Source organism: Cydia amplana, chromosome 1 (assembly GCF_948474715.1).
Source record: "Cydia amplana chromosome 1, ilCydAmpl1.1, whole genome shotgun sequence".
NCBI lineage: Eukaryota > Metazoa > Arthropoda > Insecta > Lepidoptera > Tortricidae > Cydia > Cydia amplana.
The window spans coordinates 22395868-22411868 of NC_086069.1; the positions used below are offsets into that span (position 1 = coordinate 22395868).

The 16001-nt window shown below is 36.0% G+C and overlaps 1 protein-coding gene across 1 annotated transcript in view; it reads right to left on the minus strand.

Moving 5' to 3' along the window:
- The window catches only part of LOC134651702 (uncharacterized), a 62770-nt gene extending 52666 nt beyond the window's left edge, over positions 1 to 10104 (minus strand). The window contains exon 1 of the mRNA XM_063506805.1: positions 9773 to 10104. The gene's annotated coding sequence lies outside the window, so the exon portion shown is untranslated. The remainder of the gene's footprint in view (positions 1 to 9772) is intronic.
- Between the last annotated feature and the right edge of the window lie 5897 nt (positions 10105 to 16001).

Here is a 16001-nt window from a genome sequence, read left to right on the forward strand (position 1 = left end):
TCTTACTTACTAGTTACCTAACAATAAGTAGTCGGCGTTCTATGTCTGTATTAGTGACATGTTTCATAACTCTAAATGTAACCATCAACCTTCTAGTTTTTTTCCGATTTATCAAAGAGAAATTGTGTCCAAAAAGACTGATGTATTCGTACACGTTAAAGAAAATGTTTTTCACAATTTAATGTACTTATATTATTGACTATAACTTTGCCCCCGCGTTTATTTTTTTCCGATTTTCTAATTATTGTTTATATTATAAGAGCTTTTTAATAATTGTATGGAGGTTTTTCAATCCTAATTATTACAATAACCAAAAAATCGTTCAAAATTAAGCATAGCTATAAACATCTAATTTTATAAAAATATGTTCCATACCTACCTAATGTAAATTTCCAGAGAGGAAAATGGGGACTACGTTTGTATGGAGAACCAGTCGTCCCCTTTCCTCTCAGCGGAAATATTGTTGTGTGAGGTGACAACTAAAGGAACGTGTAGCTGTGACACGTGTCATGCTCATGTGAGAGGGTCGGTACATAACGTGGCTTCCGGTCTGTCGCTTTTCTTTATTCATAATGTGAAATTCGCTCCCATCGTCTATATTTCCTGACAAATATGATTTAGGTATCTTCAAAGTATAAGTGAATTTGGTACAATATATATTACGCGAAAGTCTGCGTAGGAGGCGCCCACAGACAAGACATCCTCTAGACTGAGCATGGTAACGCTACCCCCTCTGCCACTTATACGGTAGTTTTACTCCATCTTCGAGTCAATCCCGTGCCGTGATTGGTCCGTGTCTTTGAACGGACCAATCACGGCACGGGATTCGCTCACCTCGTCCCCCCGCACCCCCGTATTTTTGGCAGCATCGGTTTCATGAAATAATTGCTCTAAACTCAGTCTAGAGGATTCCTAGTCTATGGAGGCGCCACTCCCACAATAAGTGACAATCTAAGGGTCTAACGCAAACGAGCGAGTCGAAATTTTGTTATCTAACCTCTCTATCACTCTTGCATATTCGAGCGATAAAGAGGCAGATAGCTGAGTTTCGATTTCGCGTTTCCCGGTAGACCCTTTGTAAACAAACCGCCTTGATGTATTAATGTCATAGATGTATTATTTTTATGGATGAAGCCTAAGCCCTCTATCACCGTAGCCTCATAAACACAGACACATTTTGTGTACGATTTACAATGAGGAACCAGAGGCATGTGGCCACGTCGATAAAGTGATATCAATAAACTATACGGCCTTTTTTACAATTTAAATTTTACTTGAAAGGATTTAAACTACCTAAAATGAACAGATAACCATTATAACATAACTCTATATACAGTGTGTAAATCCAAAACGGGCGATAAATTAAACCAGATGTATAATTTTTTCTTTGTAAACATTAATTTAGAAGTTTTTTTAAGTTATTCTTAATTATGACCCCGTTATAATTATTTGAATTATTGTCTAAAGGAGGCATGGAACGCCACATATATAAAAGTTACATTAAAACCAAATAAAATATGTTTTTCGCAATAATTGAGTTTATTATTATTTTATTAAATATTAAATATCCATTACGAGGGGTGTTCAAAATATTCTCGGTATGAGAATGAAAACAAACAAGTACGAAAAGTTTGATATTTTTATTTTTCAATATACTCCCCCCCTATGTTCATACACTTAATAGATCGATCAATTATTTTTTTTAATCCTGCATAAAAATATTTTTTATCTTTGGTGTAAAAATGCTCCTCCACTGCCGCCTTCAATGCTTCATCATCGGAAAATTTATTTCCACGCAGATCCTTTTTAAGATTGGGGAACAAAAAGAAGTCGCTGGGGGCTAAGTCCGGACTATACGGTGGGTGAGTAACAGTTTCAAACCCACATTCAACAATAGCTGCCTTGGCAATATGAGCAGTATGGACGGGGGCGTTGTCATGCAGAAGCATAACACCTTTGGTTAACTTTCCTCGCCTCTTTTCTTTGATTGCATCCTTTAATTGACGTAGAATGTTAGCGTAGTACTGTCCTGTGATATTTACACCTTTTTCTTTATAATCGATCAGTAATACTCCTTCACAATCCCAAAATATCGTGGCCATGACCTTGCCAGCTGAAGGGATGACCTTGAACTTCTTGGGATGAGCTGAACCCTTAATGTGCCACTGCATGGACTCTTGTTTACTCTCTGGGTCATAATGATGAACCCAGGTTTCATCTCCAGTAACTATTCTTTGCAGCACCTCATCAGGATTTTCACCGCACAGGTCAATAAAATCGGAACAACAAGCTACACGCATGTCTTTTTGAAGCCGAGTCAGCATTCGCGGAACCCATCTTGCACTTACTTTTGACATATTAAGATGGTCATGGATAATATCATGTACGGTACCAATAGAGAGATTGGTTACTTGTGCTATAGATTTTACCTTCACTCGACCATCTTCCAATATAAGTTTTTCCACTTTATCAATATTTTCTTGTGAAGTAGCTACTACAGGCCGGCCAGGTCTAGGGTCGTCTTCAACACTCTCCCTTCCACGTTTAAACTCGCTTGACCACTTTTGAATGGTAGATAAAGAAGGAGCAGACTCACGGTAAACACAATCCATTTCCTCTTTTATGGTTTTTTGATTTTTACCCTGTTTTGTCAAGAATTTTATCACGCATCGATGTTCTAATTTAGTTAACATTGTCAATTCCCACATGATGTTCATGTTTGTTCAGCAATTGCAGAAAAACAAAAGAACATCTCGGTTCGAATTATACTTTTTTTTAATGTCAATGAATAAACCTTAGCGGCCAGTAACGAAAGAAATTTTAGAAGAGGTTGTAAGATATCAATACCGAGAATATTTTGAACGCCCCTCGTAGCATTTCCAGAGTGTTTATTTTTAGTGAAGATGTCGAAGCTTCAATTAATCGCTATTCCGTTCCGCTGTGTAGAGAGTATCGATATATAACATGATTAAAATCGACAAGTCCACATCCCTAAAAACGTGCAATAAGCCCACACATACACATTTTAACGCAAACATATATACAAAGCTTGCCCACCACTAAAATAGCTACGGTTTGACGGATAAATTTTGTACTGAGAAATGACAACGTTGGGGCCTTGATCAATGTCATATTTGATTGTCAGTGAAAACTTGTCAAAAAACAGTTTAAGATACAGTATGACGTATAAGTTACTCTATGACTATGGTATACTTAAGTCACTAGTGCTGCACTCTGGCGGCAAAACATTGCAGTAATACTCCCTATTACAAAAAAACAGTGCGCTTCGTATCATTGCTGGCCAGCCGACCTAGCCAAGGTGACAATCGCTATCGCTACGACAACGAAACGCTTTGTGTCTTTCTATCACTCTTCCATATTAGTGCGATACTGACCGCATGAAGCGTAAACGATTGGCATGTTGGCTACGCGGCCAGGTACTATCACCACCACCAGGTATAAAAAATACAACAGGTAGTATGAAAATAAGCCAGTTTGTAACAACTGTTGTTATATCGATTCTACATAAATACTCGTAATATACCTCTTGCTTTATATTATTGAAACTTTGGTAGGTATTTGATTTTGCAATGATAGGTATTTCGTGATGATGACCATAACCATAGAGAAAAAAATACATAGATTGCTCACTCCATACATCAGTCTTGGTACCAAAAAGACTATTAATTTCAGTGTCTACATTTAGCATCGAGTAGCGGAACTATCAGTACGGCTACTTGACAATAGATGTAGCACTCTTGTCTTACTTTATTTCTCTATGCCATAACCCGGGCTGACAGGGGACATAGGTAATTGTATTTTGAAAATGAGAGCTATTCATGTTTACTACTTGAATTGCATTTACTAGTTAAAACGTGCAAGCGACAATTTCTGTCATAAAAAAAATATACGAATATTACCTAAGTAAAAAAGTTAAGAGCTGTCAAAAGCTCTCGATAGTGATAATATGATGATATGGTTCACTTGGTGGTATGGATAATATGGTGGTAGCTTCAGCTACCATATTGTAAGCAGCTATATAGCTGCTTTTATACCCTGAAGTGTTTAAAGACTTCCAACATATATTTACCTATTATTACTCCATAAAGTAATGTGATTCAGTAAGCTTACGCAGCGTACTACGTAGGCGAACAACACGCGAACGCGAAACGATGCGGCGCGGGGTGAATCAATCCTTTGATACCTATATCCTCCGTATATCTATAGAAGACATAGAAGTGCCCTACGTAGGCGATCTCGTTGCGAACGCGAACGCCGTGGGCCCGCCGCGCCGCTTCGCTTCGCGTTCGCGAGTGGTTCGCTTACGTAAGACGCAGCGTTTTTAATACAAATCGATAAGATATTGTCAATAAAATAGAACAGCCAATTATTTAGATCAAAAGGCAATACCAAACATCAAATACTAACAATTCAATGCCGTTGACGTAGACGAGTGGCACAGACAGGGTCAACTTATGTTGTTATAACAAAATATGGTGGACGGTGATATACAAGGTGTAACAAAAATAGTAGGAATCCGTTTAAGGGCAATTCAGTAACGTATCTTATTAGGAAAACGTAGCCGTTAGGTTTGGCCGATTTGGACGACAATAGAAAAATGAAATTATTTTTTTCCCGTCAAAAACATTTTTGTATGTTTTTCTATCACTCCTTCTCTCACGCACACAAAAAAGTCATGTCACTATGTCACAAGGTTTGCAAAATCACTACCTGTCAAAACAAATGTGGGATTTTACTGCTGAAATATAGAGTTATGCTAATGTGATTATAATCCACTGGCACAAACACGTGTACCCGAAATTTTTAAATATGATGACACGCAACAATTTCAACATATTTACGAAACTGTTTCGGTTCGTTGAGTTTCACATATACCCTTGTCGGGTGTGGAACCCTGACGTGTTTGGCGTATCTACCTTACTCATTCAGACATGTATTTACAAACTTGCTCGAACTTACAGTTGATATAAAGATAGATGAAGGGTCAGTATAGAGCAAATGCGAAAGATTAGAAAAGGAAACCGAAGGAGACGTGGCTAACATAATTATACTTATATGACTACATTGGCTACTATGTGACAACTGATCGATAAGACAATCACTTATAGCCTTTCATCCTTTAAAACTTAATAGTTCGGCCTATACCTATTGTGTTTATAATATCACTTACTCAAGTCGAATTTAAAACTATTTTTATGCGCAGCTTTACTTATTTCATGTTCAATACATATTTATTTTGTATATTTCTTGGCGAAGTTATTATTTTAATATTTTATGATCTTGAATATAAAACATTATATTCTAAGAGGGCTTAAGCGATAACTTAAGAGCTGAAAACAGGCTTTTATCTTAAAACATTATAAACAGAAGAACAGAGTTAAACTTGACATTTTATAGCCGAGCGTGGGCAAAAGTAGGTCGTTACCAAGCTCTTACTTGTTGCTCTGCGCCATTCTTTATCCTTCTGATACGATTCCTTATAAAAATGTCGTTTATTTACTCCCTCGTCTTATATTTACATATAAATATGAGGAGTGAGATAAAGGTGGAGACGTGAGTTGGGGGACGATAAAAATGTATGATAATGGAACTAAAAGTAGACAGAGGTTTATGTGAAATATTATCATAATATGAATATTGAATATCACGAGCTTGCCAATCAAATAATGGGAAAACGTGTTGAGGAAAAACGGTAATTATAATAAAATAATGTTATCGTGATGGATTTTGCTTTTTAAATTAATTAAGTTACTTTTCGGAACATTGGTTTTCGTTATATTTATTCCGACATTTTGATCACTTATTCATAAAGAAATCAGATTGGTAATAATTTAATAATAATAATAATAACATCTTGAGAGACTCTCGCTAGGTGGTTGGATCAAGGGTCAGATGCAGAAGGCGGTGATCTTGGACACGGCGCGGATAGTCCGCCGGTTCCTCTCTCTGCAGCCCTGACCACCGGCAGCTTGGGCCTTGCCCCGCTGCTGGCGGCACCCTAGGTTAGGTTTTTTATAATATGTTTATAAGTATTTTGTATTGTTTTTGTAAGTGTTTTTGTATTTTATTTTTATATCCATATTATAAAATAACCTAACTTAAGACCAAAAATAAATAAAGAGAATAATAATAATAATTTGAGCCTATACACGTCCCACTGCTCGGCACAGGCCTCCTCTCATTCGCGAGAGGGCTCGGGCTATAGTCCCCACGCTAGCCCAATGCGGATTGGGGACTTCACATACACCTTTGAATTTCTTCGCAGATGTATGCAGGATGTATGGGTAATAATTTAATTAATTTAAAATACCTGTAGGCATAGTAATGACAAAATTTTGAGCATCTACATTTTAGTTTTCGGATTAGCATTGTAAGTAGTATGATACCTAGTATACTAATAATACTAAACTATATTTGTTATAATTTTGCGATAACAGTTGCAACGTTTTCTATGATGTTTGCGATTTTACAAAACAAGACATTGATATAAGTAGCTTTAGTAGTAGTATTAGTAGTAGTAGTATTATTATAGTAGCTTTATAGTTTTCCCACATATTATATTCACACATTCGAACAAATGTTTTTTCTTATATTAGTTGATTTTTTTAATCTTTAATAAAAAAAAAGCCTATAGTGTGAGGCCAGGTACCTATTGAGTCAAGATAATTTAAAAATATTAGATTATATCGGGTCCTATATTAGGTACCTACCTAACCTTTTAACTGTGCATGACATAGCCGTTTACGCTTTAGCGCCGCGCCGCCAAAACCCTCAAATTCACCATTTGAAGCTGAAGCGAAGGGAATTACCTAATGGAATCATCAAACCTTATAAAAATGCGAGGAAAATATTTTTTATGAAAAAAATTACTGATAGCCACAATGAGACCATGATTCCATGTAAAAACAAGACGTGTGGTGTATGCAGCGCAATCTCGAGCAGTATTCGGACTTTATAAAACAGTTATTGATAATGTTAGTGTAAGGTCAAATGTACATACTTTATTTTTTATAAAAACGTATGCACATAAAAGAAATATCAAATAAAGTTCAAATTGGCGCAAACATGTTAACATCCGACGTTATGGAACTTGAGGCCAGAATGATGGGCGAAAACTATACGCGCTACGAACGCTACGGCGTAGCGCTACGACGCGTAGCGCTACGACAAGAATCACAATGTAAAATCATTAGCAAGTGTGACACATTTGGCTGTATTCGAATAATGATTATAAGGTGTCACAGCGATACGATACCGATCTGTCAGTGTCAAAAGTGAAATTTCTTCAACCAAAAACGTCATTTTGACACTGACAGATCGGTATCTGGCGTTTGCGGTTTAAGAAATGTCACCCACAACAAATCCCGATCAAATTCACAATCTGTTACCTAGATATTATTATTATTACAATCAAAATTCTCAAGGTATGGTCGGAATGAATTAATCTACACTTTCTTGCACATTACGTAGGCGGTAACATATTTACGGTCATCTGACGCATGTATACTAACACTCAGTGTAGATGGATAACATTTGTATAGTGTGTCAAAGGTCTGTTTGATTTCAAACATAGACAGAGAGAATCATACTATCTTTGTCTTACACTAGTACTAGCCACTAGCACCCAAAAGAAAAGGATGAGTATAGTTTTTTTTGTTCCTATTTACTGACAAGATTTGGTTGACCCAGTATAACACATTTATCCGTTTCAGGGCCCTCTTGGGCAAAGGCGTGACATTTCTTTAACCGCAAACGCCAGATACCGATCTGTCAGTGTCAAAAGTGAAATTTCTTCAACCAAAAACGTCATTTTAACACTGACAGATCGGTATCTGGCGTTTGCGGTTTAAGAAATGTCACCCACAACAAATCCCGATCAAATTCACAATCTGTTACCTATTATTATTACAATCGAAATTCTAAAGGTACCTTTTATGTTTATAAATAGGTAACTTTGGTCGGAATAAATTAATTTACACTCTCTTGCACATTACGTAGGCGGTAACATATTTACGGTCATGTGACGCATTGTACTAACACTCAGTGTAGGTGGATAACATTTGTAACACAATTATCCGTTGCAGGGCCCTCTTGGGCCAGGGCGGGGGGAGGGGGCGTATGTTTCAATTACGCGAGTCTCTAAACACTACTTATATGAATTAACCTTCGGCTAGTATTAGATGCTTGCTGTAGGAACCTACTATAATTAGAAACACGCAATTAAGTTGAAATCTGGGCGAGTGTGTAGCTTACCTTAAAGTAAAAAGAAACCTAATATTATTAGCTAACCGCGTTATCAATGTTGCAGTTAATTAAAAATAAGGGTTGGGTTGGCGTATCCTAAAGTCGCCTTTAATACATAACTTCGCCTTAATTAGCAGTAAATTATAATTCCATTATACCTCTAGCTAGTCTAGTCTCTAGTACTTTATTCAACATTTAGGATAATATTGAATAAGTTTTAGTACTTATCTTTAAAAAAAAAATTGGCGAAGTTGGGGCCGGGTGGTGAAATCCGGTTATTTTGTATATTTTTCTCTTTACTTTATAACAAATTTCACGCAGCTCTATTTATTGTGAATTCAATGGATACCAATCTATGTATTTTTTTATATATTTTACTTGGGCGAAGTTGGGTACCAATCGTGAAGTTAGAGTTGCCAACCCTTATTTTCAACAAATTGCGACATAGACAACGGGGTTTGATCACTAGTGTTTCTGTGTGCTGTAGATTTCGCGAACCTCCATGGCTCCGCCATTTAAAAAAACGCCACAATTAAAAATTTACGAATAATTCGAAATCTCACCAAATACCTAACACGAGAATCGATCGAGAAATGCGACCTGTAGAGGAGAACAGCCGCATAGACATACAAACTATACAAAGCACTTTTGTCGAAGCTGAAACGGACCCGCTTCGCTTGCGCTTCGTGCTCGCTCGTTCAAAAATGTCTCATGGCTGTCAAATTCCCTATCAATTGTAACAATGTGAAAAGTACACACTGCCCAAACTTAATAATCGAATAATCTTTCAGTTTTCAATGCAATAAATTCAAATACTCCCTAATGGTTTTTTTTAAGATTATAAACTGAGTGGAGCTAGTGGAGCTTTATATCAAAAAGCGCTTGCGAACAGAGAACTCGCCTAGCGGGTCGGTTGGCAGTGAATGTGTCTTTCATACATATCTTACTTATCTTCAATAAATAGATGCATGCTCTATCTAATGTGCGCCAATCAATATACGAGACATACGAGTAGGTAGGTATTAGTATATAGTAGGTAACCTAAGTATAAACTCATTAATTATTAACAATATAAAACTCAAGGTAATTTGTCCCTACCCTTTCAAAAGTACAGACTGTCGAAAACAGTTATAATATTCATGTACCTAAACTTATTAAGTATAGTCATTAGATCGCAGGGCAGGGTGGCCCATAGCTACGCATAGGTACCTACCCTACGTTTCTTGTCACAGATGAACCATGATCCCCTTTTAAGGTCTGTCTTCATTATAAAATATTAATGAGTACCTAAATATTTCACCGCTTTACTTTAGGGGTTGCTATAAAGTTTTCGCCTGCTCTTAAAATTTGGTAATTAATTTTTGTTTAATATTTGACCTAAATAATATAAATGTTATTAAAGCTCTCAAAAGTGAAACCGTAACAAATCGCTTGCGTCATCAAACTCCATCGCAAAAAACCGAAGAATTATTGCACAAAAACACCATTTAGAGGCAACAATAACGACCTGTTGAAACGTCGATGCGCTGCGTCTCGCTCTATCGTGCCAGAGTGCGGGTAAGCGTGTATACGCGTCTCTCTCTCGCGGCGTCGTGCAGGCGTCCGCGCGAACCGGCACTTCGAGACTCACTGGTCGCCGCGCGATCTATAAGCACGGAGCCACCCCCTCAACTCTAAGTAGGGCGGTAAATTACAGACACCTGTACGCAATAAAACTATGGGGGCAATTTTAAATGTGTGAATAATTGAAATGTTCATTATGATATGCCGTAGGTCACGTGAACTTGTCCTTGATTGCAAGGTATTCAAGTCTGGGAGTGGTACTTCAATGGCGGAGGGCAGAGCTTCATCGCCATAACAGCTTTCCATAAGTGAGGCAAGATACCTAACGAATTCCGAGAATACAAAGTTAATTAAATTGTAGAACGGGACTTTAATAATGTTTAAAAATCGTGGAAGTTTTTATAAATCAGTGTAAAGACTGAATAATAGGCAAATGAAATTATTGTTTATCTATAGATATTTAGATTAAGAATTTTTTTAATGTAGCTGGTTTTCTAATTTGTAGTCTCGGATTCCATTTCGTGGAAAATCGTTGTGTTTTTTTTTTTGAATGATTTTTTCGCTAAAATTAGCCATGGGACTAGGTGTTTTTATTCTCCAGTAAATTGATTTGCCAGTCTTTATTTCTCACTTTCAGCAACTCTGTTGTTATTCTAAAACTTACATTTTGTATGCAACTTATATTTTTTTAATAATCAGCTTCCCGAAAAATATTATTTTTGTAGAATTTTTAGGTCTATAAAATGGAATATTTGAGGCCTATTCCAGGCCTGGATGAAGAATTATATTAATCTAGCCGTTAAAGAATGAAAAGGCTGAAAATAGCTAAAATCGCTCACCCTATTTTTGAACGGGACTAAAACAGAATCATTCATTATGTAACCTACCATTAGTGGTCGAGCAAAATTTGAAATCTGTTGAATTATGGATTCTAAGTATGTATGTAGGTACTAGATAAATGTACCTACCTATAATTTAAATAATCACAGCTTCAGTATGCTATGCTATTTTTAGGGTTCCGTTGCCAAAAGGCAAACTTCAATTTCAACTTCAACTTCAACATTTATTCAGCAAATAGGCCACAAGGGCACTTTTACACGTCAACATTGAATTTACATACAAGCAAAATAATAATAATTATACATCAACAATTATTAAATACAACTACAACTACCAAATCAAACTAACGTAATACAATTACTTAGAGATGTATAAGGTCTCTTAATGTCGAATTACATAAAAAAACTATAATAATAATATTAAAATAAAAACAAAACAGATACATGGAAAAAAAATCTAAACTTATTTAGAGGTGTAAATGTCTCTAAGTGTCAGAACTAAAAAATAACATAGTTTATCAAATTATCCTTAGAGATGTATAGGGTCTCCAAGAGTCACAATCCTGTATGATTAACACATTACGAGAAAAAAAAAACATACGAGAACCGAATGAGGCGTCTCACTGCAATTAAATTAAAAAATAAAGTTACTAAATATATTCGTGTTAGCTTAAACAGACCCGTCTCCACAAACAGCACCCGTTCACCCGTTCACAAAAAACGGAACCCTTATGGATTCGCCATGTCTGTGTGTCTGTCTGTTCGTCTGTCCGTCTCGTCTGTCCGTCCGTATGTCACAGCCACTTTTTTCCGAAACTATAAGAACTATACTGTTGAAACTTGGTAAGTAGATGTATTCTGTGAACCGCATTAAGATTTTCACCCAAAAATCGAAAAAAACAATAAATTTTGGTGGTTCCCCATACTTAGAACTGAAACTCAAAAAAATTTTTTTCATCAAACCCGTGTGGGGTATCTATGGATAGGTCTTCAAAAATGATATTGAGGTTTCTAATATATATTTTTTTTAAACTGAATGGTTTGCGCGAGAGACACTTCAAAAGTGGTAAAACGTGTCCCCCCCCCCCCGTAACTTCTAAAATAAGAGAATGATAAAACTAAAAAATATATATGATGTACATTACCATGCAAACTTCCACCGAAAATTCGTTTGAACGAGATCTAGTATCTAAGTAGTTTTTTTGAATACGTCATAAATCCCCTTAATACGGAACCCTTCATGGGCGAGTCCGACTCGCACTTGGCCGCTTTTTTCTGTTCTTGTTGTAGATTGGTTTTGTTCAAGTTTTGATAAGTGTAGGTACCTATTGCAGCTAGTGTAGTAGCCTCCAAAGGCAATAAGAGAAGAAGAAAATCCAAAATTTGTTACTTAAATTTATATCTATAGTGTAAGAAACGGCTACAAATATAATGACCACCAAAAAATACTTTGGTACCCTACATAAAAAAATCATGATTACCAAAAAAAATTAATGAGCACCAAAAAAATAAGGCCTAAAATTACAAAAGTACCACCGTTTTAATTACGACTGCACTTCAAATTGTATTCGAATACCAAATATATTGAATGATTACCAAAAATCATTAATGGTCACCAAATCTTGAAGACCAAATTAATGCGATATTTTCACCTAAATAAACAACTATGATTACCAAAAATGTATATTTATTACGAAATAAATTAAAATTATGCCAAAATTACTAGGTTTGAACTGCGACCCCTACAGAAAAGAAATGCTACCTACTAGAAATGTGGGTTAGGTTAGGTTATCCCGGCCCGTCCCCGCGCCGGGTGGTATGCGTAAAGCATTTCCCCTCTTAAAAAAAAAAAAAGGTTTCAACTGCGACCCTTATAGAAAAGAAATGCTACTAGAAAAATGGGTTAGGTTAGGTTTGAACTGTGACCCTTACGGAAACGAAATGCTACTAGAAAAGTGCGTTAAGTTGACCCATACAGAAAAGAAATGCTACTAGAAAAGTGGGTTAGGTTAGGTTTGAACTGGGACCCTTACAGAAAAGAAATGCTACTAGAAAAGCAAGTTAGGTTAGGTTTGAACTGTTACCCATACAGAAACGAAATGCTACTAGAAAAGTGGGTTAGGTTAGGTTTGAACTGCGACCCTTACGGAAAAGCTACTAGAAAAGTGGGTTAGGTTAGGTTTGAACTGCAACCCTTACAGAAAAGAAATTCTACTAGAAAAGTAAGTTAGGTTTGAACTGCCACCCATACAGAAACGAAATGCTACTAGAAAAGTGGGTTAGGTTAGGTTTGAACTGCGACCCTTGCAGATAAGAATTGCTACTAGAAAAGTGGGTTAGGTTAGGTTTGAACTGCGATTGTTACAGAAATAAAATGCTACTAGAAAAAGGTGACGAAGTGGATTAATTAATTTAATAGGATAACGATCTATTAAATATTTGCCTCTTTTTAATTAAAATGTGGTTACAATTTTGGTGATCATTTACTATTTTTGGGTTTACAATGATTATTTTGGAGTTATTTGCATGTGTTATGTGTTATGTGATAGCAAGATTTAAAAATTTGGTTATAAATTTACATTAAAATGGAGTTCTAATTTTGGTGGTCATTTACTATTTTTGGGTATACAATGTTTATTTTGGTGTCATTTTCTTTAATAGGATAGCAAGATTTAAAAATTTGGTTATAATTTCACATTAAAATGGGGTTTGAAATTTGGTAATCATTTACTATTTTTGGGTTAATAATGATTAGTTTGGTGTCAGTTCCTTTAAAAGGATAGTAAAGTGTAATAAAATTGGTACCTAATCATTTCACATTAAAATGGAGTTACAATTTTGGTGATCATTTATTATTTTAGGGTGGTAAAATATTTTTTTTTGGTATTAAATTTTACTAAATCTGGTGATCAGTTAAATAGCTGCCGTAAGAAACTGTGAATTTCTGTATATTATACAAGTAAATACATATAAACAACGATTTATATCATGATGATAGAAAAAATACAGAACAAATTTAAGACATGTGTACTTAAAAAACTATAAGGTATAACCTATAGGTAGGTACATCCATTTTACCCATTGAGTACCGGCACTTTTTGTAGTGGGTATGGTTGGGTAAACCAAGTTGTAGGTTAGAAAGTTAGCACTGGCCACATGTTTTTAAGGTGTTCATGGGAATCATGGGTAAGATACATAACCCCGCGGTGCTGAGCTCACTGGGACTGGTGGCACAAAATAAGTAATAGTATTATCATACTGGCGGTCTAGCATGAGTTGCGTTCTCGCGCGCGACTCCATACATCTAGCGCGACTTCAAGTACTTAGGTATGGACTCGCGCGCGAGAACGCAAGTCATGCTAGACCGTCTGGTGGTAGTGCCTCAAGCGCCTTGTCGCGGGGCGCGGTCGGGCGCACCAACGTATATTCCGGGAAATATTAATACTAAATGAAGCCTCTACCAAAATAGATTTATTTATCTGCACGCTGACTGAATTCACTTAAGTTACAAGTCGGCAATTATGTTTATTGCCAAATATTTAAGGGATTCTTACTGAATACTTACTGTTATTGCCAATGTTTTGTTTTATCACGTGTTGGACTAGTCTGTAAGTGTATGTATACCTAGTTAATTATATTAAATAAAATAGTATCTTTCATGCAAAATTGAACATTGTTTAAAAAACATGATTTATAGAAATAAATAGATAATCTACTGGAAGCAAAGATGTTCTGCCGACAAGAGCACACCGTTAAAATATTCCAAGAATATATTAAGTATTTTCATGCTAAACATCGTATTTCATAGAAAATACTTAAGTAGATCTACGTAGTTTACGTGAAGTAATTGGCGAAAGGAGGTAGGTAGGTAGGTTACCAGCACCTACCTACCTACCTACACTCTCATTGAGAGTATTTCGCGTTCCGCAAGTTGGAACTTGGAACATCCACGCATCTCCCAGTAATTAAATTGCATCTCGAGAGAATCTAAGCTACCTATGTCGCGAGAATATTAGTTATTTAATAATTAACATCGTAAGAAATTGTGTAAAGAGAAGATACTGTTCTGCGGCTGTAGTTACCACTTAAAAATACAGAAAAATAGAGTTGTGTTTTAAACACAGCTTAACACCACATTTTTTGTTCTAACAATTTTGCAAGTTGACTTTTTTTGGAATTTAGCATGGTACGGACGTAATGGACAGTAATATATTGAATATACCTCTAAGTATTATACGGATTGTTATGTGGGGCAATGAAGGTAGGTACCTGATACCTGATCCCGTTCTGTTAAGCGAAACAGTACTTAGAACCCTTAGCTAGGTAGGTCTCTAACAAGCTTTTGATCCTGAACAGAAATCAAAACGATTGGCATCAAACCATTTTTTTTAGAAAAAATTGAAGATTTTCTTGCTAGATTATTCCAATCTCTAAATGTCAATCATAAAGTTATGGTCGTTATGGAAGGTCTTCAGTGCCCCTTTAAAAATTTCAACTTGTATCTTCATATTCGGTTGGGTAACGATAAGTTAGGTACTCCTAAAAATATGACAACATGGAACTTGGCATGGATGTCTTTAGTTTTTATCGATGTGTATAATCATAAATGACTCGCTCATTACCCGGGCCATCCCATTACCAGGAAACTGGGGCATGATGTCATCTTAAAGTGACGTCACAGTCGAGGAATAGAATGGCTAGTGCTAACAAAGGTATTGTCCTACAATTTTAAGTTTGCCTGCGACAGTGAAGTCTCGTCCAAACAAGCGTAGCGAGCCTTGTTTCCGGGAATGATAGGAGCATTTTTCATCATCGGTACCTAGTGAAAAATTTGTTCCAGACAATTCTTCGTTTTCCTTGATAGACGTTTCAGATGTGCACTTAAAAGTGCAGTTAGTCTGGAGGTAAAACTTTTATATTTAATCGTGAAAAATACTTTTTATAGTTCGGTATTTATTACAGATTAATTAATTAGTTAAATAGAAAAGAGAAAACTGAGAATTGGTTTTTCACCACACCACACACCAGCTGTTAAGTAAAGGCTTTCTTGATTATCATACTTACCTACCTATTTGATAACATTCATTTTGAATCGATTCGCTTTGATTTTGTTTAATAAAATATAACAGTTAGTAGTTTCCTTGTGTTGGTGTGGTTAAAAATTTTCTGTTTCACGCGGTGGCAAAATTTGTTTAACCCTCTTGCCTTGAAACCCTCGCAACGGTAACATTAACGTGGTTCAATTTTGGAATATTTCGCTTGCTCGGGTATCAATATTATTAGCACGAGAGGTTAAACAACAACTTTGCGCCCTTGTAAAACAAATAACGATTG